This window comes from Anneissia japonica, unplaced genomic scaffold (genome assembly GCF_011630105.1).
Source record: "Anneissia japonica isolate Jap-2015-1 unplaced genomic scaffold, ASM1163010v1 scaffold47791_len21231_cov121, whole genome shotgun sequence".
Taxonomy (NCBI): Eukaryota; Metazoa; Echinodermata; class Crinoidea; order Comatulida; family Comatulidae; genus Anneissia; species Anneissia japonica.
In genome coordinates this window covers 11,987-19,148 of record NW_022699250.1, presented here as the reverse complement: position 1 = coordinate 19,148, position 7,162 = coordinate 11,987, and the positions used below count along the sequence as shown (strand labels likewise).

At 36.1% G+C, this 7,162-nt stretch overlaps 1 long non-coding RNA gene across 1 annotated transcript in view; it reads left to right on the top strand.

Annotated features, from left to right (window-relative positions):
- The first annotated feature begins 320 nt into the window (after positions 1-320).
- Positions 321-7,162, top strand: part of LOC117102896 — a 13,898-nt gene continuing 7,056 nt past the window's right edge. Inside the window, exon 1 of the long non-coding RNA XR_004444492.1 lies at positions 321-458. This is a non-coding gene — a long non-coding RNA (uncharacterized LOC117102896). The remainder of the gene's footprint in view (positions 459-7,162) is intronic.

Sequence of the window (7,162 nt, the reverse complement as noted above, 5' to 3'; positions counted from 1 at the left end):
TGCAATATATATTAATGTATGTGTTTATGTATCTTACCTTTCAAAGAAATTGCCATAAAAGTTTAAATATTAAAAAAAAAATATTATACGTCCAATACCGCCACGAAAATATCCGCTTGTCTCGTGTGTGGAAGTTGCCCGCTTGCGGTTCGAACAACCTTATTTGCATATCAATGAAGCACAAGACATCACAAACTAGAGAACAATAGAATCCAGTCGCGTTTCCTTGTATACAGTAGTTGTCTCAGATATTATACATTTAAATATTAATGTTGTATTCTTTATAATTCTGTTTATTTGATGAATGTTATGTATTTTATTTCAGTAAAAATTCTGTAGAAGGCTGAACATTGCAATATGCACTTCTGAAGATCTCAGCAAACCAGTGGACTCATCCTGCTCAGCTCAATGGCTATAATGTTGCTTTCTTGTTTCATGCTTGTTAATTATGCTGAATGGTGAGTGAATAAATTTGTTCTTATTATGAATTTCATGTCCATTGTAAAATGCTTTGTGGGATAACATTTGACCTGGTTCGAAGCTAGAATAAACATTATAATTTTTTTAATTACAACAAAAAAACCCTAATTAAATTATTTTAAAAATAAATTTCCTGCCATCTAGAAATCAGTTTATTTAGGGGAGGACCCCCCACCCACCCCCTTTTCTTTTGGAGTCGATTCATGAACCCTGCACACATACAGTACAGAGAGGAAATATCGCTTCGTATCTGTGCGCAACCACTCGTAACCTGTTTCGTAGGTACCATTTGGAGCGTAGCTACAAACCACTACGAAGGTCATTGTTATTTTAATTAGCTACGAGGCTGGGTCGCAAGCTGTCGGAGTGTTAATAGTTCTTGCAGCACAGGTTCCAAGATGTAACATTGTTTATTGATAGCAATTTTATCATTTATTTTAAACAAACAGTCCAGTATGACCAGATAGTTATGTAAAGGGTGCTAAAATTAGGCCTATCTTGGATCGACCATGCTTCGAAATTGCGTTTTTTTTCTTCTACATCCATACTGTCAACCAACCATGCGCTCAATCAACCCCAGACGCAACCTCTAGGCCAGCTAGCTACTGTAGTTAAATTAACACGATATTTACTTTCTTATTTTGACGAAGTTTCAGTTGATTTTCGTTATCTTCTGGCCAATAAAATTCTCAAATATAAATATATAAATTATGTTGTTATTGTTGTGCTTTGAAGATAATAAAAAGAATTATTTAAATTAATACTTCTCCATTGTAATAACTCGCAGTGTACCATTTTCAAGTTATACAAACAGTGTGTGACGTGCGTGAACCCATCGACGCTCAAGAGCACATGGTTCGTTGGAAGTACTTCCCTATAATATATTTAAACTATGCAGTAGTAGTAGTACCATAAAATATACCTCAATGATTAAATACTATGTATGTTAAATTAAACTGCACATTATATATTTGCTAACATCTTTAATGATATTTAAAAAAACATGACAACCAAAGTTATTTCTGGCTCTCTTTCTTTATTGTCTGTAAAAAAACAAATATGTCATTTGACTGGTGCGTCAGCTGACCTTTTTTGGAACGTTGCCAACTAGTCCAGTCTGTCGATTGTCCCAGAATTAATTGCAACAGAAATAATTCTTACGGAGTCTGGAATATACACGAAATAACATAATAGAACTCCGAAAAAAATTTAATCACACGAACATTGTTAATTTAATCAGTGTAATTTAATAATGAGTTAACAAAACGGTTTATTGTGTCGCATCGCCTAAATGCTGCGTTGAAGTGTATAAAGGCCTGTTGTTGCTAACGAAAAAAAAGTTAAGTAACTTGTGAATGCAGTTGAATCAAACCTGGCGCGTTGGTAACGCGAAGTTGCGCACACTGTACTCTGCATTGCCAGCTGATAATTTATTTCCAAGGCAACCAACAGTGAAAAATTGCCACAAGGATTAACACAAAATTATGCACTCTACAGAAATAAAAGCAGGACAATCCTGTTGATAATACATTTATTTATTTATTTATTTCCAAGCCAACAGCGAAACATCGCCACTTAAGGAATGACACAACATGTAAAATATGAACTCTAAATTAAATATAAAATCAAGAAACTAACAGTCAGTGACATTAACTTACACCGGGATACTTCTTAAAATGAGCGATCGTGCGTGTTTAAAACTATAAATATATCGATGTTAATATTTTGATTTTGTAATCACTCAAACCAAATATTGTTGTATATAGGCCTAACCAGTCAGTAGCTATAAGCGCGGCGCAACCTACTGTAATAACCTCCTGAAACATTTTTTTGTACCACAAATTTTATCTGTGGTTGTATTTACCAAAATCAAATACAGTTAGGCCTATGTGTTGGCACTTTCATCTAAATGCACCATCTTTTTATTTCGCGTTTCATTTTATTTATTTATTATTCCAAATTTCATTAAAACAAAAAATAGGCCTACATGTACTCTATTATGATTGAAATTAAACCATCAGATTCAGACCTATATAAATGTTGAAAATGTTTGCTGGTCCCTTAGGTGGTATAATGTAGAGTTTCCAGTGTACAATGGGGCCTGCCTATTTTAAATATGAAGGGTGGGTGGAATGACGTAATAAACTATACTTGGGTATAATGAAAAGCAGTACTGTAGGCCTATTCACCATTAGATTATCGCATATCATGTTTACAGTATACAGTAGCTGTATCGAAATCGAAGGAAATGTCTAAAACACCATTTTCACCATTAGACATCATTGACGAAACCATGACGGAGAATGATGTAAGGACAGCAGGGAGCTCCAAGAACTTCATGTCTATAAGTACTATTAAGAAGACGAGGAGAAAGTTGCGATGGGTGTGTGATGGAATGCGCAGCTAATCAGGACACCGAATAAAGTCAATTGTTTGAGATATGTTGTGGCTTGCGTTAGAAACAAAGAAACATTTCACAATGTAATTTTCACGGATGAATGTACCGTGGAGTTGGACCACCATGCGAGAATTACATTCAGAAAATTAGATGAACCACGCAAATTAAAGCTGAAACCCAAGCACTCCATCGAACTTCAATTCTGGTCGGGTATGTCGTGAAGAGCGGCCCTGCCAATCGTCATATTAGATGGCGTAATGCGAACGGAATTCTATATTAAATCCATTCTGGATGCGGCCGTAAAACCATTTGCTGGCACCTACTTCCCCAGTGGTTTTTGTTTTATCCAAGATAACGACCCCAAACATACGGCTGATGCTACGAAGCAGTACCTGATAGAGAACAACATCTACTGGTGGAAAACTCCCGCTGAAAGTCCCGACCTAAACCCAATTGAACTGGTATGGCACCAGCTGAAAGATTATCTGCGCAAGGTGCACAAGCCCCACACACCAAAGATGAGCTCATCGATGGTATCAAGACATTTTGGTCGGAGACGATGAACCCTGACTTACGTCATAATTATGTAAGTCACTTGCGCAAGATCATCCCAGCCAACGTTAGAAGGAGAGGCAAAGCCACTGGATACTTATCATTAGCCAACGTCATCGCAAACCAAACAGCCCTTTTCAGGGCTTTAAAATGATCAAAAGAGATTCGATATAGCATTGCTTCCTATATTATTAAATACTGGTAATCATCAACAGTCATTCACTTTGACAGATAAACCCGAAAATAAACTTGAAACCATATCAGTTCATAGTGTTTTTTTTATTCACACAAAACCATTGCCTTACATTATTTCATATTTTATCACAAAACACATTAATACGTTATTAATTAGACCTTATTAAAGTACTGAAAATACATGTTGCATTATACTGTACATCATTATTACATTAAAATACACCAGGCCTATTATTAAAATTCGCATTGGTAGAAGACAGTGTCTACATTTCGCGTTCCATGTCTACATTTCGCGTTCCGCTACGTTGCAGTGCAACCGTTCTTCATCTGTGAAAAAATAAGCAAGCGGGTGCTTTGACACTTTTTTTGTGTGCTCTTGGTCGCATAGTAACTTCATCATTATCTCTCTCGGAAGTCCTTCGCTATAAAGTGGACGTCGTGGTCGTAGTGGAGCAACTGGACGTGATGGGGTCGTATCCGTTGCATGAGTCGTTGTTGGTGGTTGTGGTGGCCCAACTGGACGTGATGGGGTCTCCGGTTCAAGAGTCGCGGTGGGTAGTTGCGACAGTGCAAAAGGTGGTGGACAAGCTGGTGTCGGAGCGTTTTTGTATTCGAGTATGCGAACTCGTTCAGCTAGCGCTGCGCAACAATCAGCTGTTTTCTCGGTCACCCTCCACTCGCCTGTGCAGTCTGGTGTTTTCTTCCCACTTGTCTACTCATAGTCATCACTCATCTGCTCTATTTCCTGGTCGTCGCCTTCCAAATCAACGAAGTCAAAATCAAATTCTCCTCTCACTTTCTCAGCAAACAACTCTTTCCTCGTGTCTAATACTTTTGCAGCCTGTAGTAAGAATGACAGACAACATTATAATCATTAATAACAATATAATAATAATAGTAATAATAGTAATAATAACAATATAATAATAATAATAATATATAATAATAATAATAATAATAATAGTAATAATGATACAGTAAAAAGTAAATAATAATTATTATTTAGATTTATATAGCAATATTCACATTACGATGTGTATCTATTTGTGAATCTTTTGTATTATTAAAACAATCCAATAATAATAATAATAACAATAATAATAGGGCTATATTTAACAGAATTAAATTGATTTTATATGGTATCAAGTTCATAATGTTTCTTGAGTATTGAGTTTTAAAGAACATGTAAACAGTTTAATAGTATTTTTTTACCCACCGGCTTCTCCACGCTGACCTTCTGTCGTTTCTTGCGTCCTTGGTGTGCCTCACCTACTACATCAATTTCCTCTTCCTCCCTTGTCTCGTCACTCCTTGAATAAATCCCGCCAATAGATTCCTCTGCGATGAATTCATATCTCACGGCGATACCTATTGCAGTCCTTATCTGAAAACCGGAGAAATAGGCACTTAATAAAGTATTTAATAGGCCTATTCTAGCATACAGTTTAACTGTATTTTTGCGCATATGGTTGTGGAAGAAACTATAGCCTTAAGTATATTATTATTACTGTAGTAATAAAAACGTATGGTATTATAAACATGGGATATTGTTATTATAAAGTACTGTAGATCCAACATCGAATGTCTAAATAATATAGAAACACTTAAAAAAACACATGCAATGTATGTTGTGACGCAATAAGTAATAATGGTTCTGTAAGATGATACAGTATTGAGTATGTTAAAAAATATCCAGGAATTAATATTAACGGAAGACCGTAATAATAAACTTACCTCGCATAGGAACAGGTCGTTTGTTTCAACGGTCAAAGTCGGGGATAACCCACCACCAGGAATTGTTTTACGAAAGATGTCACCACGTTGTAGCGTTCTTAATGCAAGATGAGCAGCGGATATCGTCCTCTTTCGTATAGGGAGCCTCACAAAGGTGTCTTCGATCCACGAAGCATTGCCATATCCAGCCCACTGGATATAAGGCTTCCCATCTCCAGCTTCCTTCACTTTCCCCGTCAGCCAAATTCCGCATTCTCCATCAATAGCTTGTACAGTGCTTCCGACTTTAAACATGAATCTATTTCAAGATATACTTTTCTGCTGAAATTCTCAAGATCAAATGATGATCTGGAAAAGCTGGCAGCGTTTTTATGTAATTCTTGGGATGAATATCAAAGTTCCGCTTTATAACAATGAAACCTTTTTTTTTTATTAATAAAAATAAAGCTGTAAGGTTGATGCAAAAGTAAGGAAAAATACAATACACACGCTGGAGCACCATGCCTAACCCACCAGCCCGGCCATGTGGCCACCCACTCCATTGATCTCACACGTCGGCACCGGCAGGCATTGATTTTCGGGTTAATCTGACATCAAGTGATATGCCTTTTATTCTTAATAATGAATAAAGCAATGTTATTGTACATCAAGCTGTACTAAACTCTATTAAAACACACAGTGACTGGTCTGTTGCTAACCAAATTATTATTACAGTAATATTATTATTATATTATTATTATTAGACATTAATTATAAAAGGCATATGATGAAGTTATAATAATAATAATTATTTATTATTATTATTATTACTATTATTGGTTTGTTTTAGTTAATAAATACAAAAGATTCACAAATAGATACAAATCGTAATACTGTATGAGTAAATGTCGACACTTTATTATATCAAGAAACTTAATACAAAAAAAAGTAATAATCATTGTACAGTAATAAGATAGTTAAACGATTTAAATAAATGTCATGTATTATCACATTTGTTCTCACCACGGCTACCAGTGCCTGGAAACGCCATAATGGCTGAGATTTCCCATTACTTTTTGGCAGCACAGTCGCACATCGGACGTTATCGCTGGGGAAAAAAAATACGTCATTTTTCTCCAACATGGTTTTAGAGATGGCAGGTCGTTCATCCCTGCTGCACAGCCAAATAGACATAGAGTCCAGTATAATTAATAATTGCGCGCAGAAAAGTTTTCTTGTTTTCTTAGGTATACGCGGTACTATTTAATTAAGGAATATATTCTATGCGTGTGTACTGTGGGAAAGATAGCAACAGTATCAACATTGTTGTGAAAGGTTAGATTTAGAGGTACAGTAATTGGCAGTGGAATGAGCGAGGCTAGCTAGGCCTACCTAGACTAGGGCCTTGCGTAGAGTAGTCTAAGCAAGGAGTGAGCCCATGTGTATGTTTTACCATCTTGACTTTAGACTAGCTTACAACTGTTATTTTGACAGTGTCTGCACCATACAAACTATTACAGTATCTATTAATGACTCAGTCATACAACGTTTATTCACTGTAATCTAACGGTCTACTGATTAATCGAAACATAAACAACATACTTCACTTCCTTAGCTCACAACGTAGGTTTTCGTAGGTTCATCGTAGGGTAGTTTATTGAGGTTACGATCTACGGCCTGCGAAGTAACTACAAAGGAAAAAGTGCAGTATATGCTGTCGGTACTGTAATAGGCCTATTTATACTGTAATAAGAATAGAAAAATTTAGGGAAAACCCAGACACCCTTTCTCTTTGGGACTCATCGATTCATGGAATCGTTTCAA